This window comes from Camelus bactrianus, chromosome 12 (genome assembly GCF_048773025.1).
Source record: "Camelus bactrianus isolate YW-2024 breed Bactrian camel chromosome 12, ASM4877302v1, whole genome shotgun sequence".
NCBI lineage: Eukaryota > Metazoa > Chordata > Mammalia > Artiodactyla > Camelidae > Camelus > Camelus bactrianus.
Window position 1 is genome coordinate 40,642,002 of NC_133550.1, and position 26,718 is coordinate 40,668,719.

Here is a 26,718-nt window from a genome sequence, read left to right on the forward strand (position 1 = left end):
CATAAACATCAATAAATAGAAATAACTCTAATGTCCTTCATCTGGTGAATAGGTAAAGAACCTCTACTGCATCCAAATAATGGAACCTCACTGAGCAATAAAACTGAACTTTTGATACATGCAGCAGTATGGATGAATCTCAAATGTATTATGCTAAGTGAAACAATCCAGACTCAAAAAACTCCAAATCATACCATCTGTTTCCATTTGCATGACATTCGGGAAAAGGCAAAACTATAGAGACAGAAAACAGATAGTAGTTGCCAGGGGCTGAAGGGGATAACAAAAAGCCATAAGGGAACTTTCTGAGATAATTGAAGTACTCTGTATCTTTATGGTGGTGGTTACATCATTGTATGCATTTGTTAAGACTCATGGGATTATACACTAAAAGGAGTGAACTTTACAATGTATAAATTACACCTCAATAATTTTTTTAAAAAAAAGAATGGCCATCACTAAAATAGAGGACAAAGGTAAAAGGGATCAATAATGGCTACTTACTTCTTTAAGAAAACTAAGAAAATTAGACAAACCTCTGATGATACTAATAAAGGTTGCTAAAAAGGGCCAGAGAAAGAAGGTGGGACATGCAGGGTAACAGGCCCATGTAAGGCAGCCTTTCTTAGGTGCCTCTGAGGTTTAGGACTGCAGAGGAAAGGGACAATGACTGAGCTGTAGGAAAACACCTATGAGAAAAGGTTAAAAGGAACTGAGATTACTTTCCTTGGCAACGAGGGGCCAGAAGGATGATTTAATAGCAGTCTTTGAGTCTCCAAGCCTCCTTGACAGTTTGATTACAGTGCCATTTAGCAGGGATGAACAGCTTTAATGATCTTTAGCACATTATAATGGGATTGTGTGCATGGAATTAATGGTTTCAGTAAACAGGGAGGTCTCCGCTGCAAGGAAGAGTACTTGTAGTGTCCTATAGAATGAGAATGTGCCTGGAGGGCACTGAATAGCTATTGGGCTTGGAGCCTCTGTGTCTTCATTTATAACATGGACCCAGTGTTACCTACTTCGTAGTTTTGTAGAGAGGATTCAAGTCAGATGACTTACGAAAAGTGCCTGGCCGTCTTCTTTCCCAAAGTCATTCTTCTTTTCCTTTCCTAATTGAAAGCTGAAAGCATTAACATTTTGAGGATAATAACATTTTAGAAACTAACAATTTATTGTGCTTACTATATACCAGATACTTTTCTACTCTCTTCATATTTATTAACTCATTTAATCATCTCAGCAATCCTGTGGAAGGAGGTATTGTTATTATCTCCATTTGACAGATTTGGCCGCTAAGGAACAAGAGAGGCTGCAGCAGTTGTATCTCCTTGTAGAAATAAAGTGATGCTTTTTGTGGATTTGTCTTTCTCTTGTGCTCTTTTTTCTCTAAGCAGCATTCTTTCATTTATGTTGCCTTTTATACTTGACAAAGTACTTTCAAAAGCCATATTTTAGTTGCAACCATAGGAACTTTGGTGAGAAATAGAAGTGATGCATACGTGTTGTTGAAGTTTAATGATGATAGTTGCTAGAAAGTTCTAGGAAGAGTATAATGCTGCTGTTCTGAATTCCGTGTTTTAGTTTTAATTTTCTATACTGCTTATAGAATTCCCTCTTTTCTTTTTTGATTCTTACTGACATTTCAAGGCCCAGGTAAAGGTCCCACCTCCCCAATTCAGTGACATTTATGGAGTGCTGGCGTGTGCTGGCATCAGCTTTTCTTCTCTGACCCCTAAGGGAGCATACTACCACCTGTCTTCACAGGGAGACTGTAAAGATGAGTGGACCCTGCCTCTGGGGAATTCACTGTCTGGATGGAGAGTGGACCGATGCACGATCTGCTCCATAGCACAGTCTGATAAGTGCAAAAGTGGGCCACTGCAGATTGGAATGGAGGCTGTGAATGAGACCAGGGACCCACTTATTCCCCTGAATATAAGAAGAGCAGGGAAGAGGAGAATAGAAGGTGAGGTAGAAGAGAGAGGATGAAGAGTAGCCATCTGCCGAGAATGAGGGCATCAGGGATAGAGAGAGAGGCATCAGGGAATGGGGGCCTGAAGAAGTAAGGAAGTTTGGGAATAGTTACCATCAACTCAGAATGAGTTAAAGCAGGGATTCTCAACCTGGTGCACAATAGATTCACCTGTAGATAAAAAAATATCAATGTTTGCTTCCCATCCCAAAGTTTCTGATTCAGTTGATTTGGTTGATGGGGTTCAGCCACTGGTGTTTTAAGAAAACCCGCAATTGATTCTCTAATGTGAACTGGGGCAGAGAAACACTGACAGTAACTGCTGAATGGTACTGAGGGACTCATGCCCGTCCTGCCGAAGTAAATTTCTCGCTATTGCTTACTTTCATATTCATTCATTTAGTCATTCAAAAATGTTTATTGAGTACCTGCTATGTGTCAGGTGCCTCATTAGACTGTGAAAAAGTCATCTTAGGGCATTGATTGTTATTTCCCTCCCATTTTGGCACTCATATTATGAACTAAATTCTTTTCAAAAAAGTAATAGAAGCCAAGATATTTGAACACTTACTATATATTGTTGAAGCTTTACAATGTCTGCATGTGGTAGGCACTGACCTTGTTATGTCCCTATGTTATGTTTGACAGATGAGGAAAAAGAGGCACAGAGAAACAAAGTAACTTGCCTAAGGTCACACAGCTAGTAGCTGGCAGAACTGAAAGGCTCCAGAGTGGTGTCCGTAACTTCTCTGTTGCACCTAGCTCCATGCTGAGCCCAAAGACAGTGCTTCATAAATATGTCGGAACCCTCAGAAATATTGAAAACATTGTTAGCCAGAAGCTTTAAAATGATGGAGTGTCTTGTCTCAAATAAGTGTGTTTCATTGGCCAGTATGCAGTGGCCACATCTTGTTGCAGGTGGGGCTGGGAAATGCAGTCTGACTGTACAGGAGGAAAGGATGAAAGGATGAGTGAACAACTACGCAGTCTTTGCTGCAGTCTCCTCTGATGGACAGAAGTTTTGAATGTAATGTCAAATGTGTCACATTTTTTCTTTGTAAGTTGCATTTGATGTCTTATTTAAAAAATACTTCTCTACTGTAAAGGCATAAATACTTTATGCTATATTCTTTTCTAAAAGATGTCAAATTTTGACTTACACATTTAAGCATCTAATCTACCTGGCATCAATTTTGGTGTATGGTATGAGGAAATGATTACATTTGTTTATGTCTGATGTTCTGGAATTTCATGTTGCCAATTTTTGGTATAGCTTTTTCTGTGTGTGTGTGCTAAAGCCTCTCAAATATGAAGATTAATGTTCTTTAAACTCAGAAAATTTCCTGAGTTCTTTATTTGATAATTTTATGCCCTTTTTTTTCTTTCTGGAATTCCTATCAGATACTTGACTTGGATTGATCATTTATCTATTCTATTTTTTGTCTTGTATTATCCACCTTTATCTTTTGTTTTACACTTTATTGTGCTTGTTGTATTTAGTTATCATCATCAATTTAACACTAATCATTATCATTTCATGCAGCATGTTCTCAGGCCAGTTTTGACAAAGGCCATTCAAAAAAATTGATTTCACCATTTTGGCTGATGGTGACAAGATTGCAAGCCAATAGGTGTTCTGGCAATGACCCTTGCCTCTTTAAAAATTTTATAGCAGAGCCTGGAGGTAAAACCTGATCTGTGCAGTTTCAAGTCCAATGTTCATTTACTCATGAAAATTTGCTAGGCCTCTTTTCTGTGCAGAGTGAGGAAGAAAGTATTCAGGAAGGGCCAGCATAAACTGAGCCAAGGAAGCTGGCACAGGTGTGATAGTGGGGCTTCATGGCTGTGGCCAGTCTCCCGTTCTTTCCTTCACTCTTTGGATATTTGCCAGCCTCATGTGCCCCCGGTTTTAGGATTACAGATATCTCTAGTGGTCAAGAGCCCTCCATTGTAGCCCAGGTCACAGGACAAGGAAGGAAAACGAGTTAGGGAAGATAGACTCTGTGATGCTGCTATTGCGGAAGAGGGAGGGGATTGACTAATTTATATTTATATATATTTTTAAAAATTTTATTTTCCCACTGTTTTATTGGATTTTTCAATTTCAGCAGTTTTACTTTTAATCTCCCCAGAACTCTTTCTTTTTCAATTTTTTCCATAGTATTTTGATGTAATATTTTCCTTAACCTTTCAGAAGATTCGAGTTCTCTTCAGTTTCCTCTATTTTCTTTGTTTATGCTGAGATGCATTATCTGGTTTTGTTTTTTTTGTTTGTTTTTTGTTTGTGTGTGTGTGTGTGTGTGTGTGTGTGTGTGTGTGTGTGTGTGTGTGTTTGTCTCTATTATTACAGATCCAGGGACCTGTAGCACTTCATTCATAATTAAGCTCAAGCTGTTGGAAAGCAGGGTGGGAATGCTTCTGACCTGGGTGGGGCTTACAGTCTGATGGTAGTTATTTTAGGGTGATTGGCAGGGAGTTGGCTCAATGCTGGGAAACTTCCAGATGCTGTTCTATGGAGGTCTTTCCTCTGGAGCCATTCAGCTTTTCCAGATAAGAAATCTCATAATTCCTGTCTGGAGGAAAAAAGGGGATGGCTACCAGGAAACTGTTCAGGCATGTTTGGGTTCATAACAATTCATTAATTAAGTGTCCCAAATACAGGCTTTTTCAATCAATCCCACCCTTTGCTGTAATAATAATAGAAATGGCAAACTCTCGCCTACAGCTTACTCTGCGTCAGGCATTCACCTAACTGCTTTACACTGTTATTTACTTTATTAATCGATTTATTCATTTGATCCTCCCAACAAACCTATGATGTTACCAAAGAGGAAACTGAGGCACAGGGAAATTAAGTTAACATGCTTGAAATCACAGAGCTACTAAGCTATAAAGTCAGAATTTGAACCGAGGTCCTCTGACTGACTATAGGGCCTGTGAAATGATGCCTCCTTGAAAAAAAAAATGATACAGGCTGGCATTTGGGTGGTGTTATTTCAGAGGGCACCACAAGACTGTAAGCCCCACGAGGCCGGGGATTTTGTCTATTTTACTCACAATTGTTCACCTGAATCCTAGCACAGATTGGGGCAGTACATTCTCATGGAATGAATGAACACGCAGTGCTTTTTGTACAGAAGTGGCACTTGTCTCTTGTGGGAGTGGGCTCACTGAAGGAAGGCGCAGTATGTGTTCAGTACTGAGGCCCTCTGTTTTTCTTTTGGTCTCCAAAACTCATTTTTCCCTTTTGGTTGGGGAAGGAGAGTAGATCTGAGGTTGGAGGAGAATGGTCTAGGGCACATTTCTTCAGTAAAACATCTTCATCTCCTCCCATAACTGGTTACCTCATTCTTTTTTTTTTTTTTTTTAACATTTTTTTATTGAGTTATAGTCATTTTACAATGTTGTGTCAAATTGCAGTGTAGAGCACAATCTTTCAGTTATATATGAACATACATACATTCATTGTCACATTCTCTTTTGCTGTGAGCCACCACAAGATCCTGTATATATTTCCCTGTGCTACACAGTACAATCTTGTTTTTCTATTCTGCATTTTGAAATCCCAGTCTGTCCCTTCCCACCCCCTGTCCCCCTGGCAACGGTTACCTCATTCTTTATTCAAAGACCACTACTATTACTTGGGAAGTGAGCTTATTAAATTTTTCTCAGTATCGCATGCTACAAACAGCATTCCTACCATTAGGTATCATCTGAAATTTGAAACAAACTCCAGCTTCCACCCTTCCCATTTAAAAATAAAAAATAAAAAACAAAAAACAAATCCAAGGTTTGATTTTGATATTGTTCTGTTTGAATGAATGCTACTACCATTCTTTTCCTTACAAAATGGCTCCTATTTTACAATGATTATATAAAGCATGTGTTTCCTGAAGTGGAGTGATCTGAAGGCAGTGGCCATACACGTGCTTTACATGCTTGAATGAAAAAAATAATTGGATCTTAATGTCAGGGATTTATTGCTGTTTTGACAATGTACTTATATCTTCCGCTGAAATGTTTTTGGGAAAGTGGGCCCATGTATAATCAGGATCTGAAGCTTTATTACCAATGTCACTAATATTTATTGTAGTTGTGGAGCAGAAATGATTATCTTTTTATTTGGACTGCTTGTTTGCAATTCTAGACGTCTCAATGGGTTATAGTTAAGGAAAATACTTTTGGTGGATTTTTCTTGTTTTAGGAGGACAGCTATCTTAGTCCATATAGGCTGTCATAATAGGATATCAAAGACTGGTTGGTTTATAACAACAGAAATTTATTTCTCACAGTTCTGGAAGCTGGAAGTCCAAGATTGAGGTGCCAGAAGACTTGGTATCTCATGAGAGCCCGCTTCCTGGTGTATAGATCACTGTTTTCTCACTGTCCTCACGTGGCAGGAGAAACAAGGATATTAGCATGAATCTCACTCAGGAAGAGTCCACCCCCATCACCTAATCACCACCTAAAAGTCCTACAACTTAATGCCATCACATTGGGGGGTAGAATTTCAGCAAATGAATATATATATGTGTATGTGTTGGGGAATACAAACATTCACTCCGTAACAGTGGCTCTGATGATAGGTTTTTTGTTGTTTTTTGCTTCTTTGTTTGCTTGTTTTGTTTAACTAAAGAAAGCAATTCACTGGAAGAAAAGTGTGATACAAGTGGGAAAACGAACAATTTCTTAAAAGAAATTAGAAGCTGTTAGGAATTGCTTGGTTATAAATCACAGAAATCCACTTGATCTATGTTAAGCAAAATAGAAACATTTATAGAAAATTATGGAAGCCTAATGTCGAGAATACAAAGGATGATTGGAACCAGGACTGAGAAGTCAGAGCCTGAGTTCTCTCTTCTTCCCTCCCTCCCTCACTTGCTCTGTTCTTTCTTTCCTTCTTCTCTTTTTCCTTCCTTCCTTCTTTCCTTCCTTCCCTCTTTCTTTCCACAGATCGCTGACACCATGTGTGCCAAGCACTGTGAATACAGTGAAGAACTAATTAGATGAAAGCTGTCTTCTTAAAGAGCTTGTATTCTTATAGAAAGAGATCAACAATAAGCAGCCCAAGATAAGTCAAAGATAAGATGCTTATATGTGGGGTGACCATGATATTTGTTGGCCACATTTGAGAGTGAACGAAGTGCTAGTAATAGTCATGCTTGAATATATATATAAACCTGTCCAGGGCACACTGAAAATGTCATGGGCAAAGGGCTATGGAGAGGATTAAAAAAGAGAAATGTGGTAATGGCTGAGTGGCTACTTGAGACTGGTTTTCTCACGTAAGCTGTGACCTAATGACAAGAAAGAGTTGAACATTGGACGATGGCATGGATGAGCCTTCTAGGCAGAGAGATCAACTAGTGTGAGGGCTCTCAGAGAGGAGAGAGAATGGAGCAGCCAGTGTGGCTGGTATGCAGTGGGAGAGACTGGTCGGGAGTGGGACCATGTGAGGTTGGACCTTCCAAACCTTAATAAGGAGTTTGGCTTTATTCAAACCATGATGGGAAGCCACTGGAAGGTTTTTCAGCAAGGAAATGACATGACCCGCTTCATCTTCTAAAAAGAACACCCTGTAATGTTATATAGTTATGGTTTTGTAAAAAATTGTTTGCAATTTTATTGATCTTTCCTTCGATTTTTTAAAAAAGTTCTTATCTTTAAGAGATACAAGCTTAGGCAAAATCATATTGCTTATAGATCAAATGATATGATACCTGGGATTTACCTCAAAATTAGACATAGAGGTAGAATAGAATTGGCCATGATTGGGTACTTGTTGAAGGTGGGCACATGGTGGTTTGATTGGCTATAGTTTCTTTTGTTACTATTGTCACTGTTAAAATTGTTGCTACTGTTTCAAACTTTTGTATATGTCTGAAACATTTTTTATAGTAAATGTAAAAAAATAAAAAAGAGGCTCACTCTGGCTGCAGCTGTGTGAATATTGTATTGTGGAAGAATAAAGAGCAAGAGGGCCAGTTACATCAAGAAGAGTCCAGCTGAGATATGAGGACAGACAGAGAGAAGTGGATGGATTTGGGATACATGTTGTAGCTAGAGCCAACAGGACCTACTGGTAGATGAATTGAGGAGGGGTGGGTGAGAAGAACCAATGGCAACTCTTCAATTTTTAGCTTAGCCACTGGTTGGATTAAGATGTTATTGACTAAGATAGGGAAGACGTTGGATGAGCATGTTGAGGTAGGGAAGAAGGAAATATTCTTCAATCACATTAAGCTTAATGTGTCTTTTAGACATTGACATGAAAATGTCAAGTAGGCAAGGACGGAGCTGGGCAGAGAGGACAGGGTGTTGTGTAAGACACCTCTTATGAGTTACTTCAGGTAATCACAGACTCACCTGACCCAGGAGCCTTTCTTTGCATTTTTGTTCTACCTCTGTTGTTGGCTCTGTGTGGGCTCCCACTGACTTTTCATGGGTGCAACCTGACAAAGCCCTGTTTCCCAGGTGCCTACCATCTTCCATCCTGAGGATTCCCTATTGATGCTGACCTGCTCAATGCCTATGTAGAAGCAACGGGGAAGTGAGGAGGAGTCAGCACTCTATGGAGTAAACCTTTGGCCACTGGAGAATGGAGAGAGGGAATAAGTTCTTCCCTCTTCCTTTCCTTGGACAGCCATCATAAGATGTAATTATTCACATGGCCTCTTTGAGGATGGTCCTGGGAGATAAAGCAATCAATCATGCTTGGTCCCAAGGGGAAGGCAGCTCCTTAATGGACCACTGTATTTGCTTTCCTATCTTTCCTGACCCACTCTTCTTTCCCTTAACATTTGAAGAACAAAAGAAGAAGGTAAATCCAGTAAAGTTGGTGGAGAAGGAGGCAGCAAAGTAGAAGGAAAGCCAGGAGAAAGATGTGCCATGGAAACCTTTCAAAGGAGACAATACTCATCTTTGCTTAGTGTTGCAGCCAAGTAAGAAAAGACTAGGAGAGGGAGCCTTAGGTCTGGCCAGTGTGGACACCATTAGAAACCTTGACGAGACCAGTCTTCATGGGGTGACGGGGAAGGAAGTAGACTGAATAGGGAGTATAAGATAAAATATTCAGAAAGTGGAGGCAGTAAACAGACAACCCTTTGCTTTGAAGAGAAGCAGAAAATGGAGTGGTGGCTAGAAGAAGATGAGTGGAAAAGGGAAGATCTTCCTTTTTAAAAGATGGACCATAATTACTGTACGTTCATGAGAATAATCCAGGAGAAGGGGCATAATTATGAGAGTAAGAAGTCTGTAAGAAGGCAATAGGGAATAATTGAGGACTCAAAGGAGGGGGTGGGTGGGCATGGGAAGCCTGGAGTTTGAAGAGGGGCAAGTATGTACTTTGGCAACGGGGAGGTAAATATACCAGGGATGTATAGTGGGGTCACTGGACACTACTGAGGGTAAATTGGGATTTGTGGCTGTGACAAATCCACTTGGATTGGTGTCTGTCTTTCTCGGTGAACCTACCTTTGTTCTGTTTTTCCTTCCCCTGAAGACTGGCTTTTCATTTCTTCTCAGTTTAAGACAAGGCAGAGGAGTTCTAGAATTCTGGTCCCTAGGTGAGGTACCCTAAAAAGGATCTACTCCTGCACAACAAGAATCTACTCCTGTAGTCCTGATCCCATCAGCTGTGGGAGGGAGCTGGGTCATGGGTGAGGTGCAGTTGTCAAAGAACAGGGCATGGATAAGGCAGGCACCCCAGAAGGTGTTTATCCCAAGCTTTCTCACCTTCTGGACATCCTGCTTGATAGAAGAGCCTGGAGAATGGGTTGGATGCATTTGGCTAAGCTGATTTTTTGGTTGGTTAGTTTGTTGCTTGGGGTTATCCTTGCTATAGACATAGTGATCATAGTCAGACTGTGTTCCGATTTTTAGTCAAAATTTGCTGCAGGGTAACATCTTTTATTAAACTCAGTCATTCCAAATGTGTAGGAGAGATGACAAATAGAGATAGACCGTGTGCCTGTTCTTCCTGTGAGTGGTTTCTTGGTTCTTTCTGGATACAGGAGGATCAGTACCTTTTCTGTAAGGGAGGCATCTTATGCAGTGATTTGCTCACAGGAGCCAGTGAATCAATGACCCATTAAGGGAATGTTCTGGGAGTCTCTTCTTGAATTGTGTACCTGGAAGCTTGAGGGCAGAGGATTTCAGAGCTTAATCAACATTTTGGCCTTTGTTACTACTGGCAAGTCTCTGGGCCATTGTATTGTCCAGGGTTGCCATGTTATTCCTTCAGTCAGGCTGAAAAGTATCTTGGTTAGGAGCTCAGGCTTGTAGCAGATCTAGCTCCAATCCCCACTTTGCCACTTACTAGCTGAGTAACCACAGGACATTATTAATATACATCCTCTTTACGTGGTTCTTGGGAAGAGTAAGTGAGATGTGGTGTGTACAGCATTCAGTAAGGTGCCTGGCGCAAAGTAGACATGGCACCCATAATATTAGTCATAATTTCTAGAAGGACTCATTCGCATAGAATGCTGCTATTGGATGCCCAGTGCAGTGTATTTCTAGAAAAAGAAGAGAAAGCTATTTGGTGAATGAAGTGAGACTGGGGAATAGAGGAGCACCAGATGAAACACAGGATTATGGAACTTTAGTTAGTGAAGCAGGTTTTGGTGCAAATTCCAAGCATGCTGCTTGGGTCCTTGGGGAAGTGACATCTCTGTGTCTCAGTTTCCCATCTATAACATAGGAATAATAATGTTTACCTCATGCGGTTATTATTAGAAATAGATCAATAAAACACAAAGCACAAGACCTGACATATAGTAGCTAATTCATTAAAGCGCTTTGATGATTAATAATGGTCGATGGAACTCACTGCTCACATAATAGAGACAGTGTAGCTGAGTGGGAAAGAGTGGCCTCCACATTCCTGAAATTGCACCGTTAGTAATTATCCACTTTGCAAGGGCAGAGGCTGACCCTGCCCAAATCGCAATTCTGATGATTAAACAAAGGTCATTAGATCTGACATGACAAGGGCCCCTTTCAAATGCATATAAGTTATTAATAATCTTGGACATGGATTGTGGATACCCCATGTTTCATTTTGCTTTGGATATCGAACCCTTCTTTTAAAAGCAGTATATATTAAATCCCATTTTAAAAGGTAAGTTTTTTTCTTTTTTTTACTCTTTCGAATTCGATCACTGAGGCCTTGGTAAAATCCTCATTCTGGGGTTTGTTCGAAGTTCATGGGAACAGCATCACAATGTACTATTCTTGCCAAAATTACTTAAGCGGAATTGAACCACAAGGAAGCAATCAGATTAACTCAGAATATGGCACATTCTACAAGACAACTGCCCCAGAGTCTTCAAAAAACTTGAAAAACAAAGCAAAACAAAAAAGGCAGGTCTGAAGGGAGGTAGAATTAGATTTTAAAAGACTAAATATATATGATAACTAAATGCAATGCATAAACCTTGAATAAATGTGGATAGCACCCCCCCCCCAAATCCAACTGTAAAACACATTATGAGGCAACTGGGGAAATTTGATTATGGACTCTGTATTAGATAATATTATTGAATCAATGGTAAATTTCTTGGGTATGACAATAGTGACTGTGTAGGACAGTATCCTTGTTTTTATAGGAGATACAAGCTTAAATATTTAGGAGTGAAGTATCATCTCTGCAACTTTCAAATTGTTCAGTAAGAAAGTATATAATTGTGTACATCTATATCCACGAGCATTTAGGCATATAAAGAGAAAGAAAGTATTCTTTTTGGAATATCATGAGCATGGAAAATGCTAAAAACTGGTTAACCTATATGAAAGGTTTACAGGTGTTCATTAATCTATTCTTTCAACTTTTCTGTAGGTTTGAAAATTGTCAAAATAAAATGTTGAAGGAAAAATTTCGTGGAAGAAAACGAGCTGGCCAATCTGCGTGTATTCTTACAGCGGATGTTCAGCAAGAAGTCTTCAATACAACCTCACAAAGACTCAGGGCTCCCATCAGAGATAAAAGGTAGGGAGGTATTTAAACCCTTGGCCAATTCTTATCTGGGAAATCCTCAATTATTTACAATCCTACCCCTGAAAACCTAAATTAGGGGATAGGTATGGAGAGAGAGCTTTCTCAAAAAAAGGAAACAATGAAACAAACATATACCTGAGAGAGCAATCACTTAAAAAACACCCCAAGGACGTTAAAAATCCTTTTGATTTTCACCAGGCATTTGGCCCGTTAAGCATCAGTGTAAACTTATTAGGAATCATGTCTGCCTAGGGGATGAAGAATCAGAATTTCAGGGTTAAAAAAAATTCTTAAGGTTTCACCTGGAATTTCTGTGGAGAAATGAGTATACCCATGTTATATTAATTACATATTTCACGGAGAAGGAATTTCTTCTCAAGAATAACTTTATTAAGAACAAATGAGTTCTGGGGTCATTCTCCTTGCAGCTTAATTACCATGTTCTGAAGCAGTTTGAGATCTTAATGACTTGACTCCTTCGTATCCACTGGTGTCAAATTTAAAACCAACCACACAAAATGTTGGGGGCAAAAAGTAGTCCAGTAAACAAACTTATTAATAGAAATGAAATCCCACAGGGAACACGGACACACTCAAGTCAGTGGGATATTAAATTCCTGTGATAAGTTAACATGGATTAAGCAAAACTTTTTATAGTGCAAGTCCTTAGTATCAAATTTTGAAGCACAGCAATATCTAATAATATAATTATTTATATTAACCATTTCTAATAGGTTGCAAATAATGCTAAAGGGATATCTTGAAGGAAAACATTGATTTATTCAATAAATAATTACTGGATACCCATTCTATTCCTAATTTGGGAATAAAGCCAGGGCCATACCTTCCTGAAATTCACTCTCTACAGACGACGTAGACTTAAATCACAATAGCAGGAAATGCTATGTAAGAGTAGTTTGTAGATGTGGCTTCACATTAATAATCACAGAAGAAAATTATCAAATATAGAATTATTTTTAATATACATAAAGTTTTTGTGAATTTCTTCATTGTACAAAGGTTTTGTGGAGGCTTTAAATTAATTTTCTAAAATCACTTCTTAAATGCTGAAGGTTGAAACCTTTATTTTCTTGCTTAGTTCCCCTATCCCAATATTCTCAGATAGGGTGATTGACAGGATTGGTATCCGTGTATGTGCTGATGGGCAGGAAAGATGCATGGGAATTTACTCAGAGTCCTCCACTCCATCAGCATGGTGGTGTAGTTCAGTAGTTAAAGGTGCCAATACTAGGGTTAGATTCTTGCCTTCAAGTCCAGGATTTGCCACTTGGTAGCTGGGTTGTCTTGGATAAGTTACTTAACTTTCCTAAACCCAGTTTCCTCAGCTGAAAATGGGGATAGTAACAGTACTACATCCTTCCTTGCTTTTTTTTTTTCTTTCGGTATTCTAAATGAGATGATGCAGGTAAAGTACTTGGCAGAAAGTAAGTCCTCAATAAACTTTAGCTATTTTATGTTTACTTTAATTATTAAGACTATTAGGTTGTCTGATCATTCATAACCTTTCCTAATCTTGGCGTGCTCACTGACTTTTTTTTCTGACTTCCCAAGTTGAATGCAAATAGGATCCCTGATTTCACACTGAATGCATTCATCTTCTAATCTTGTATGTATAATAATCAAAGTGAGCTTTATTCTCATAGAGGTAAAAAATAAAATTTTAGCAGCAGTATGAAAACTGAAATTTGATATAGGAAAGAAGGTTTAAAGGTATCGGAGATTAATATATGAAAGTGCAGGTTGTTTAAAAGGCAAACATACAAAATTGAGAACAGTCTTTTCCCTGGATGAACATCTGGGTTGACTGCATGTAGATTAGAATGCTCATGAGACCAGCTCTTTCTGAGTCCACTGGGGATTTTTCTAGTGACTCTAGGAAATTGACATATTTTTGCTTTTATATTTTTATGCTGGACAGTGTGACAGAGATGGCTAGTTGTCCCAGTATTCTTTTCTGCCTTCTTTTTTGTTAGAGAACCCTGGTTTTTAGTTGGATTTATGGCTAGTCAGACTATAGACTACATTTCCCAGGCTCCCTTGCAGCTCACTGAGGTCATATGACTAAGTTCCAGCCAAAGGACTGTGAAAAGATGTGTTCTTGGGAGGAGAGATGTGCTCTCCTTCCTTTCCCCATACTGTCAGCCAGGATGTGAACACTGTGGTAAGCGACGTGGACCATACAGCTGAGGGTAACACCCTAAGAAAAGTGGAAGAAATCTGGGTCTGTGACACTATGGAGCAGCCATATTATATGAGGGAGAGAAATAAATTTGTATTTTGTTTAAGTATGGTTACTTGGTTTCCATTACTGCAGTCGTGTCTGTGTCATAAATAACATGGGTAGGGATGAGTTGGTAGCAGACGTGTCTCCCTAGCTCTTCTCCCAGTCTTCTTCTTTGTGGCTTGAATCTTGGAGAAAAAAATGCTGGTGTGTGTGTGTGTGTGTGTGTGTGTTTTGTTTTACTCTGTGTGTAAGAATTCATTTACTCAACATATACAGTATTTATATTGAGAGTGCCAGGCATTTAACCAGGTGTGTATATATATATATATACATATATATATACACACCTGGTTAAATATATATATAGAATTGTAATTTCTATGCTTAATGAACATACACTCTAGAATTGGGAGAATCTATACAGTATGGGAAGTACTACAAGACTAAATGAACAAGATAATGGGCATTAGAAAGTTTCAGAAAACCTGGGCCACTATTTTTACTCTAAACTTGTGAAAATTGAAAGACAGTCTCCAGAAGGACAAAGGATGGAAGTTGACTTCATTTAGTTTTTTCCATTTTAGACAGAACACCCTCAATTCTGTATCAGATTGTCCCTCTATGGTCTTTGGCTCTTTCTTGGCACCTGTCCCCTTCCCCACTCCTGCAATGCCCCTGCTCCAGAGGCCTCCATTATCTCACAAACCTGGCCCTCCTCTGTCCCTTTGTGCCAGCCAGCCAGCCAGCATCATTGCCCCAGTTTCACAGACAGAGCAACTGAGTCACTTTTCTATTGTTACTGTACCAAAGTTAACCAGTGAGTCATGCTAAAGTCCTAGAACTGGATCCTAATTCTTGTTCCTGGCATCATTCACGGAGCTGAATTACACTGAAGGTTCAAGAGGATGTTGGCCTTTGAACAGCTTAGAGAGGAACGCATTTTGTGTGACTGAGTCAAAAACAAGGATTAACTCTCTCTTGAAACTTGCAGGCCTGAAAAATAAAAAGGGGGAGAAATGTATCTGTGTAACATCATCATCATACCAAAAGGATTCTTAACCACTCTCTAAATGTTCTACAAATTCTCTAGCTCATGGCTTCCTTAGTACTGGGTTTTTAAATAGAAAATATCTTATTTGCAGTTGAGGCAACCAATTTTCTTCATCTTAAGACAGTCACTTCTGTGAATTTAGATCTGAGAGGAAACTAAATTTATTTCCTTCTTTTCACAAGAAAATCTTTAAAGTATCCGGCAGAAAAGAAATGAGCTCGTTCATGTAATAAAATTAGTAACAAAAACCATTCCAAACACATGCTGTTCATATTTAGTAGGGAGATGCTTTTTGTGCAGCATTTTCTGCATAACTTAGAATTTCCTAAATTTTTTCCTTTTCTTGTGTTTTTCTTTGCATCACATGTCACCGTATTTATTCATCCTGTCACACCTCCCCACCCCCTACCCAGCAAAACTGATGAGAGGCACAAGGTGTGTCTGCAGTAGTAACTCTGGATTTAAAAGTAGCTACAGTATCAGTCTGAAGGCAAGTTATAGCTTTTGTGTATTAAACTTGGTGATTTTATCCTTTGTTTCATAGCTATGGGAAAAGGGAATATTTTGGAAAGCAGAAACAGGATTTCTTACTGGGAATAAGGAACCCTTAAAGCTGTCTTTCTAAAAATTATCACTTGCGCCAACCCTTCAGACCCAACCCCAGACACCTTGAGCCAGGAGCCTAACAAGTAGGTCCTAGGAATCTGCATTTTCACAAGCTTCCCAGATGGTTCTTATGTCCATTAAAATTTCCACAGTTCCTGCACTGAAGAGGTCCATGGCTGGCCTTTAGGGGCCCTGTGAAGCCACTGATGTGTATACAAAGTGTGGTGTGTGTACATATGTGCATTTTTCTGAGGGAGATTCTTGGAGTCAGACACGCTACCGTTGTGCCACGAGGTCCTATCTGAGGGAGATTATTAAAGGGGTCTCTGAGTTTAGAAAAATCTTAAGGACCTAAATGGACAATAACTGTAAGAAAAATAAGGCCCAATCTCACTTATTAGTGAACAAGAAAATGCAAGTTAAAACAACAAGATTATTGCTTTCCCCTACAAATTTTTGAAAAATATGACACTATGGTTGGCAAAGGTATCCAAATGTAGGAATTCTTATACATTGCTGATAGTTACAGACATTTTGGGGAGGCATTTGATGACAGCTAGTAAAACTTAACATACGTTCTTTTTACAACCCAGCAAGTCCACTTTTAAGTAAATACAAACTCTTGAAAGTAATGAGCATGACATGTTTAAGGATATTGTATGGGATATTGTTTAAAATTGACAAAAATTGGGAACAACCTAAATATCCACCAATAGGGGAATAGATAAGTAAAATGTATTATAATTAATGATAGATAACTATGATAAGGAATGGTCTAAGTCCATATGTTAATAATAATGAAAATAATAATAGTAAATACATGGTCTTTACTGGCACTGTTTTAAGAGCTTTGTATATATTAACAAAAAAAAGCTGAATCTCCATATTGCTGCAAATGGCATTATTTCATTCTTTTTTATGGCTGAGTAGTATTCCATTGTGTGTATGTGTGTGTGTGTGTGTATATATATATACCACATCTTCTTTAGCCAGTCATCTGTTGATGGACATTTAGGTTGTTTCCATGTCTTGGCTATTGTAAATAGTGCTGCTATGAACATTGGGGTGCATGTGTTTTTACAAATTAGAATTTTCTCCAGATATATGCTCAGGAGTAGGATTACTTGGTCATATGGTAAGTCTATTTTTAGTTTTTTAAGGAACCTCCATACTGTCCTCCATAGTGACAACACTTCAATAAAATTAAAAAAGAAAAAAGCTGAATCTCAAAACTTTATATTGAGTGAAAAAAATGCATAACAAATGGTACAATATTGTGATACTACTTATGTTTAAAAGTACAAAATAATGTTTATATGGCTTATCATACTATGTATGTAGTAAAAATATTAAAACATGGATTTCACAAATATACACAAAATTCTCTTTAATGGTAGTCTAGGGTGGCACTAGGGAGGACTTATAAGACTGGAGTCATTTTGGTCTACTTCAACTTTATCATATATATATATTATTTTCAAAAGACCTAAAATTAATGAACATTTACATGATACAAGACCAATTAGCAAGGTGTCATGGTTAATCTTATGTGTCAACTTGACTGGGCTAAGGGATACCCAAAGAGTTGGAAAAATGTTATTTCTGAGTGTGTCTGTGAGGGTGTTTCTAGAAAAGATTAGCATTTAAATCAGGAGACTGAGTGAGAATCACCTTCACCAATGTGAGTGGGCATCAACCAACCCACTGAGGGCATGAGTGAAACAAAAAGGCAGAGGAAGGGCAAATTTGCTCTCTGGCTGAGCTGGGACATTCATCTTCTCCTGCCCTCGGACATTGGCATTCTGATTCTTGGGCTTTCAGACTCAGACTAGGACTTATACCATTGGCCTCCTGGTTTTCAGGTCTTCTCAGAATTCACAATATTCAGGGAGAAAAAGGGTTTGGTGTTACCAGGCATGTGCCTTATGCTTAAGATTGGGAAAATTGGGAAAAACCAAAATATGCAACTTTGATTTAATAAAAGCATGTCTTCCCCACCCCCGCCCCATTCCCTGCCACTCCTGTTCCCCCTGTACATAGAACAAAAAGAGAAGGAAAAAAGGGTTAGGAAATAAAAAATAGTTATGGCACTCAGGGAATTCTCATTCCAACCAGATTTCAATTTTAGAGCCTCTTTACCTCACACTTCTCTGTCCTCTTTGCCCTCAGGATTAAGTGGCCTGACAAAGATCTCCACATTTGGTCCCAGCATCCTCCCGGTTCTGCCTACCCCCACCCACATGGGTTCCTCCCCTTTCATTTTTGGTCTTCTGCTTTTGCCCATGCTGCTTCCTTTGCTTGGAATGGCTTCTCTCTGACTGCTTGCCTGGGAATGCCTAATCATCCTTCAAGAACCAGCTCAAAACTCACCTCCCCAGTTAAGGCTCCCCTGGAAGAGGAGTGGTACAGTTATTTTCCCCGTGTATGCTTACCAGTGCTATCAGTGCCCTTTAGCCAAAGACCACCAGGAACATGCCAATAATGAAGCAAGATAGGCTTGTTACTCACTGATGGAGGGAGAACGTACTCCTTGGAGAACCACAGGGTATCTCAGTAACAGAGTGTTAGATAGAACTTACAAGATCTGAGCTTTGGTTGGATGATTTTCAGGGGGCATCTGAGAAATCGAGGATCTGCTGTAGATTGGAAACCACCAGAGAGCAAGGGCAATTCTATGATTGGGTGTTCCGTGGGTGGCACAGGGATCCAGTCTTTGTTTTTGCACAGATTAAGTGGCCATGTTTTGTTTCATCCTATCATGATGCAGAGTAAGCTTGTCTGAGGCTGGTGTTCTATGAAATTGTTTATGTCGAACAGAAGAGAGAAAAACTGCCTGGCTATGTGTGTCAGATGATCTTATAGTGCTATTAGGATCCAGCTGTGATTATTTCCAGATGTCAAGAACTGCTTTCTTTCTTTCTCAGCACCTACAATGCGCCAGTCATTATACTTTGATATTGTACACTTGTCTTTTACATCACTCAGTATATTCTATTGTGTAGCAGACAGTGTGGTTACCTCTCAAGATCCATTCTAACCCTTTTGCACAGTGGGGCAGCCATGGAATGTCAGTGAGACTGACTCCACCTCCAGCTTCAATGATGGGCCCTAATTTGTCTAGAACCCCCCAGTGACTGATTCAGGAAAGGGTGTTGTAGATGGGGTTCCATGGAAATAGACACTGAGATTTGCATGCAAGAGATTTGGTGCGGAGATGCTCACAGAAATGATGTAATGGAGCAAGGAAAGCCTGATGGGGCAGAAGGAAATGTTGCAAAAAAAGCCTTGCCTGATCCCCCACAGGAACTTTGGAGCTGGGATGTCCCTTTGGAGATGTCTAAATTGAAGTAGGGCATTTGTACCAACCCAATGACCAGCCCTTCAAAGCAGTTTCTTCCCAAGAAGGGCAGGCAGCTCCTTTTGGTGAGGGCAATGCCTGGATTGGGGGAGCTCAGCTGTGAACCATGAGCAGCAACCTCTCCCAGCAGTCGTGGGATGGGAATTTCAATCCTGAAAAGAAGATCTGGTTGGAGTAGCCACTACAATGGACAAATTTAAACAGGTTATTTTCTTGTCTGCTGATAATTTCACCTTCTAGAGGATAGGTTTTTGCTGCTAATTCTATCCAACAAGGAGCACTTGGTGGGTGAAATGAAGAGCCTTGGGAGGCAAGTTACTATTACTTATTTAAACACATTGCCTAAGGCTAAGCCAGCTGCGAGTACCATTCCTTAGGTACAGTTATTATTTCAGGGGAACTCAGGAATTTTTTTGACGGTTAAGGGAAGACAAGCTTGTTCTTCCACTAGACACTAGCAAGAAAGCATACAGTCCCAGTTGCTGATTGCACCATTGGGACAAAACCAGCACACGGAAGATGGAAGAACTGAGAGATGTGTAGAGAAATGAGGGTGGCAGCAGTGTGCGGGAGCTAGCCTACCCCACACCAGAGAGTGTTGTGTACATCTCTTCCCAGTTCTGTGTTCAGCGACTTCATGTCTACAGCTTGAAATAAACAGGCCATGGTGGGAGTGTTTACCACATGGAAATTGGCAAGCACTATGAATCAAAGCTTGTTCTCTGGGGAATTAGTTGTTACACACATTCCAGCACACCACTGAAGGAGCCCAAATCAAACCATACCTGAAGCCTGCCCTACCTCTGGACCTTTCAGTTACATGAGTCAACAGACTCTTGTATTATATAAGCTGTTTTGACTCCTGATTATCACATACAATTTATCTGCTTGCACATTTGTTCTCTTCAATATGCTGAAAGCTTCCTAAAAGTCAGGGAGAATACTTATCTTTGAATTGTCATGGCCTAGAACATACTCAGAACCCAATGTAGATTGAATAGATGAAGCCGGATGATGCTTGAACTGAAAAGGAGTGAGCAAGAATTGGTAAAAGGAAAATAAAAGTATTTAAGATGAGTGAAAGTACAGGTGTTCAAATAGTCCATTCTTCTGGTCTAAACAAATTACATTCCACAGTCAAAGGAACCATGAGAAGCTGTAGATATGCGAGAGAAGGTGAAAGAAGATAGGCAGATGCTTACCTGATTTTTCAATGAGGAAAGTGAATTCTGTAATCTATACAGCTTCCTGATTCTCTCATGTCAGTTTCTGGAAGAGATAATTGAAATGTTGATTTGGATGATTCAAATGATTATTGAAGGAGAGGGAGCAATGTTCACCAATGTTCAGGACATGCTCATTAATAATGAAAGAAATGTAAAAATAGAGCAATCATGGGTTTGCCTGATGTGACATGGCCATAGAATTAAACTTAATAGGCATAGATGAAAGACACTTGGATTTGGGTCCAATACACCCACGGCACACTTTCAGGATGTGACACAGCTTAGCAGCAACGTGTATGCCAAAGGCTGAGAGATTTCATTTGATAGTAAAGCCAACGTGAGTCATCGATGTGATGTGACCACCAGGAAAGCTACTGCCATCCTAGATTGCATTTAATGAAGCTTAGTTTGGTCTTGCAACTTGCTGATGGATGTACAAGATCCTGTTTGACACCATTTTGAGTAGTTTGTTCTTCCTCCCTCAAACCTGGCAGCCTTATTGAGTAACCAAGGTGGTGATGATTCAGCAGGGCTGGTACCTGCTGATGAATCACATTTGTGGTTGCGTGGAGAGTGAGGCCCACCCAGATTCAGGCGACCTGACTAACCGTTCATGTGCCATTACTGTGCTTTGAGGGATGTCACTACCTGGTGGAGCTGGTCTTCCCGCAGAGCCCTTCCCTTGCAGTGTTTTTGAGGAGATTCTCAATGCTGTTGCTGATCTATAGGCTCCTCTCCTCTCTGGCACCTGTGTTTCCATTTCACATCCGTGGGACACGAACACAGATGAGAAAAAGGAAACAGCACCTCTTGGCATTCGTATCTCCCCTGTCCCTCATTGCCTCTCCCTCCATGGGCACATGTGTGTGCGCGCACACACACACCCTTCTCTCAAGGAGACACGTGCACATGTTCTCTACAGTCAGACAGCCACAGCCCTGATGTCCTGGCTTCCATTCTTGGCTCAGCTGCTCATTGGCTATGATCCTTGACAAGTTCCCTAAAACCCCTAAGCCTCAGTTTCCTCATCTGTAAAGAGGGCAAAATGGTGGCTTCCACAGTGAGGATGAAGGCGAGTGAGACATGGAAAGCATGTAGCCCAGGGCCTGGTACAGGGGAGTCTCCACATGTGCCGTTATGCTTGTAGAAAACCTTGCTTTTTTATTATAGTTCTGTTTTTATTGCTATTATTATCATTCACCACCGCCTTCCTTTATTTCCTTTTTTTCTGGTTCATGTATTTAAATGGGAAGACACTGCATCTGTATTTTATCTAGCCTTTCCCTGAAACCTAGCTTTTCCTTCTATGAAGAATTCAGGCAATAAACTGCGGTGGTATTAGCACTGTGATTCTGTCGCCATAGAAATCTTTTCATATCATCTGATAGTTGATGCAGGCACCTCAAAACACTGTATTCTCCTATCTCTCTTCGAAACGAAAGAAGTCATTTGACCCTTCATCAGATCTTGTTATTTAAAACATTGATGGAGGAGTACAAATAACACTATATCACAGTATTTAAAACTTTGATAATTCTAACAGTGCAATTATTTTCCCTTATAATTTTACAAATCTAAAATTTATTCTGAGAAGAGGTCTATAATCTTTACCAGCCTGCCAGAGGGGGCCATGACACATAACCCCTGCCCTGGGCCATGTTGCTTCTTCTGGCTGTCAGCTTGGTTGGTTAAAGGGCAGTGAAGGTCATAGAAGTCCCCTTGTAGGGTCAGTTCACTTCACTTCATTCCGTTCATCAGCCCTATGTTCAGACCAAGTCATGACCAGCATGTCCAGAGACCCAGAAGTTGTAAGACACCCCCCCACCCCCAACAAGCCCATGGATTTGATGGGAAACAGAATGCCCTGTGGATGGTGGATTAGTCTTGGCATTGCATTTAGGGGGGATGGGCCATTTGGACATGGAACTCATTAGTTGGCAAAACACAGTAAAGACAGAAATGAATCACTTGTGACTGGTGGAGGGACCTGTGATGTATCAGCAGTTCTTCATTCTGGCTCCCTCTCTCTTTCTCTCTGTCTCTCTCAGTCCAGGCCTTTCAGTCTCCCTCCAGTAAGGCTCCCCACTTCCTATTCCTTTCCCTCCCAATCCTCACTTCTTTCTTTCTCTTCATCTTTGTTTCTGCTTCTCTCTCTTTCTCTCATTCCTCACCTGCCCCTTTTCTTTCTCTCCAATTCCCTTTTCCCCATTTCTTCAGGGAGGAAACAGTAGAAGATTCTGAATTTAGTCACTGAACACAGAGTGGACATTCTTCTGTACTTGGCCTTGTGTTCTTGACACTGATACTCGGTCCTGGGGCTGTGCTTGCTCCCCTTTCTGTCAGCGTGTGCGCACGCACACACACACACACACACACACACACACACACACACACACCTCACTCCATTACTTTCTTTTCCTGACACACACTCACACCTCAGAAAGATTATATTCATAATACCCACTGGCATTTCTAGATGCCAGTGTTCATTTTGGGAGCACACTTGCTTCTCTTGCTTGGAACAGACTGAATTTTCCACTGGCTCAGAGTTTTGAAGTTCTTCCGGCTGAGAGAGGAGTGAGAGTCTCTGGGGGACCAGCCATGTGTCAGGGTGCTATCGGCTTTCTGCACCAAGGGGCGCGCTCAGGAGAGCAGAACATTTGTAGAAGGACTCGTGGCCACATTTGGCCCAGGCAGCTCATGTTGCACTTTTAAAAATGCAACCTGGTGGTGAAAAGGGCATCTGGAATGGAGAGACCAGGTATCAAGGGGGAATGAATCCTACTGGGCTGATACTTACAGACCAACAGAAATAGATCTATTTCCTAGACTACAGAAAAAGAGGGTACTCAAGCCAGTCAATCCCTGAAGGACAAATTATAACTCACTCAATGTCTGTGAATTCATATGAATTCACCTTCAATTAGGAGTGGCAGCAGAAGGCTCTCATTTCTCAAAACTGTACTCAACGCTGCCTTTCTTTATAGTCAGTCTTGGGCAGGTCTTCTCCTGTTTTTTTGTTTTTAGCTGTTCAATGAAATATCCTTAAAAGGGTTCAAAGGCACCCATTCCACAATTAGAGCTATGCCTTGAAATCGTCATTTCTGTGAGAGTTGACTCACTGAAGTTAATTCACACTAAAGTGTGAGTGACTAATATAAGATTCTTTCCTTTCGTGCAAACAGGTTTTTAAAACAAGAAATATGGGAGAATATGTGTGTGAGAGAGAGAAGTCTGAGAGGAAACTGAGTGAAAGAACAAAGGAATGGAATGCTGGGGGTTATACAATTTGATAACAATGCTCAGCATTGGTCCCAATTAATTTTATGGAGGCAATTGCTTAGCTTAATTATGGATTTCTCCTCATAAGTTTCTAGCACTCAGTATCAATTAGACCTTAAATTGGTTGGTTTTCTTAGCCTCTTATATGAGAGTCTCTTTAGAGGGTAAGATGGGAAGGTGGCAAGAAAGAGGGGGAAGGTACTAAAATGGATCAGAACCATTGCTCAGAGGCTGGTGTTTCATCACCTCCCATGGAATTTCATCAGATGTCATTTCAAACCAGAGCTAACATGCTCTTCCCTTGTACTTAACAGCAAACAAATCTTGGGAGAATTCTTTCCGCCTGAGCACTTCCTCAAGTCATCCTTCTTTCAGTGGAATTTATGAACAATTTGATGTTGATTTCTAGTCTGGCTACCATTTGGTACCTGTATGGGTCACCAAGCAAAGAGGCATAACATGTCACAAGTTCCACAGATAAATACCACCTGATTTTAGCTGTTCAGTGAGCTCCAAGGTCAAGAGAGGGGTTACCACCAATAGAAAAGTGTTGTTTTCAACACAGAATGTGCTGTACACATTAGTGACACGTACCACATTCATTAAGCAATTTGTGCAGGTTACCATGAACTTGTCAACAGTGTCTGTGTAAACTTTGCAATGAAATTCACTTTGTTGTCAGCCCAACTTTTTAAGTCAGCCCACAAGGAAGTAGAGAACACAGAAGAAAAGGAGATGGGTCCCAGGGACACCCTCTGCCATGTGAGGTGTTTCCCTCTGACATCTTGAAGGGAAGAGGGCAGTTGAGTTCAAGATCGCTGCCTTTAGAGAGAAGGGAGAGAAAAATTTTCTGCAGGATCCTCTTCCTTTAGAAGAAGAGTGAGGCTCCAGCCCCAGATTATATAGAAGTAACGTAGAAAAACTAGGCTTCACCACTGGAAAAAAAAATAGTTTTCAGTGTTTGAAAACTGGGAATAATAATACCTTTGGTACAAAGTTAAGAGGTAATGAGATAAACTATGGAAAGTACCTAATATGATACCTGGTTTCTAGCAGCCACTCAGTTATCATCTGTTTCTTTCTGGCTATCACCAGGTGTGGCTGGAGGCAACACCCTGTTCATGGCTAATTTTGTTCATCAATATTCCAGCCATCAGACTAATGGGATAATATATTGTTTCTTTCAGTTTCATTCCCTCCCTTTCTTCCTTCCATTATGTTAATTGTCTACTTTGTCCCAGGCACATGGTGAGCACTGGGAGCCCAAGGATGAATCACTCACAGAAGCTCTGAGGTGTGAAGAAGGCAAACCAGAGCGGCATTAACTTCAGAAGCACATATTGGGCACTATTGGAACCAGGCACGGGGCCAACAAAGACAGATGTGGTTTCTGACCCCACAGAACTTACTCTTGAAAATGGATGATTATGAGGGAGAATAATGAGAGCAATAGAGTTCTTGTTATGAGTGCAAAAATGAGGGAATTCAACCAGGGGTTTGGGGGAAGGCTTCCCAGGAGAGGTGGCCTTTCTCTGGATGCTCGGGGTACAGTGGGACGGAACCCTCGAGGCAGAGGGACGACCTGAAGGACCTGGAAGGTGTGGGGCCAGGAGTAGCTGTGTGCTGCCCCAGCTGGGAGTGACCCCCACTGAACAACAACAGATGCCAGCATCCGGGACAGCGTCTGGGGTGCTGAGAGCTCTGGGGGACATTGGCAGGTTGTAGGTTAGGGTTGCAACTAGGAAGTTAGATTTTTCATGGCTGCTGGAAAATTTGGCAATGAAGTAGCCTTTAACCATTCATTCATTTAGTCAATGAATATTTTTCTGAGCACCTACTATGCGCCAGAGACTGCTGGCTGCTAGGAAGAATGAGGAGAGCAAGGTTCTCGGTTTCTGTTTAGTGGGATCTGAGCTTTAGGCCAAATTTCCCTAGGGCAATAATTCTCAAAGTGTTACGGATACAGCTGGGCATTTGAGGTGGTTTGAAGTGGTGCAAAGATGAACACTTTGGATTTTATGAGTTGGCTCGGCTTAGGGTAAGCTAAATAAAAATGTGAGTGTCTTTAAAGGAAAATATCAAGTAAGAATAGTGTAAGTGATAGGCGGGCACAGCAAAAGCTGTGAAGAGGGGATGTGGGGGACTAAGGTTCTGGAAATACTCTATTACAAAAATATGAATAACTTAGGGACATAAAAACTACATCAGGTTAGAGACATAATGCCTTTTCCCTTGACTGATCCCCAAAGCCTCCCATTTTAGGGCGGTGAAGGGGTGTCTGGTGCTCAGACCAGCTGGGAGAATCACCGAGTCACCCCCAACAAAAGCGTTTGTGCCCTTACTTCTCTCCACATACCTTTCCTCTTTCCTGGCTGTCTTGGGCTCTTTTTGACCTTGGCAGCGTCTATAAGAGATAATAAACAGGAGGATGTGGGAACATGTGGGTTGTCTCAGCATAGCACACATGGGAGAGAGACTGCAGTGCAGTGGAAAGAATCCAGAGACTGGAATCAGAAGATCAAATGTTCAAATCTTAGTCTGCAGCAGGCTTTGTGTGAATGTCGGTAAATCTATTTGCTCATCTCAAATGGGGAGAAAATCATGTCTACTCCACTGTATAGAGATGATTTGAGGATTATATGAAATAATATACAGGAAAGCTTTTATAAAAATTGACTTTTTTAAAAGAGCATTTTTAGGTTTACAGGGAAATTGCTCAGAAAGTACAAAGATTTCCCAAACACTAGCCCCCTCACACCGCCACCCCTGCCCCTGTTTCCCCTATTATTCATAGTCATAGTGTGGCACATTTGCTACAACTGATGAACCAATATTGATATTGTATTGTTATTAACTAGTCCATACTTTGTTAGGGTTCACTTGTGCTGTGTAGTTCTATGGATTTTGACAGATGCACAATGTCTTGTATCTACTGTTACATTATCATAGAGAATAGTCTCCCTGATCTTCTAATGCCC

The 26,718-nt window shown here is 40.5% G+C and overlaps 1 protein-coding gene across 6 annotated transcripts in view; it reads left to right on the forward strand.

The window, feature by feature from the left end:
- Positions 1-26,718, forward strand: part of EEA1 (early endosome antigen 1) — a 454,815-nt gene that overhangs the window by 114,523 nt on the left and 313,574 nt on the right. For 5 of the 6 annotated variants that reach the window (XM_074375294.1, XM_074375296.1, XM_074375300.1 and 2 more), the window contains exon 2: positions 11,814-11,963. The exons of the other annotated variant lie outside the window; for it this stretch is intronic. The gene's annotated coding sequence lies outside the window, so the exon portion shown is untranslated. The remainder of the gene's footprint in view (positions 1-11,813; positions 11,964-26,718) is intronic. 6 annotated transcript variants of the gene reach the window in all.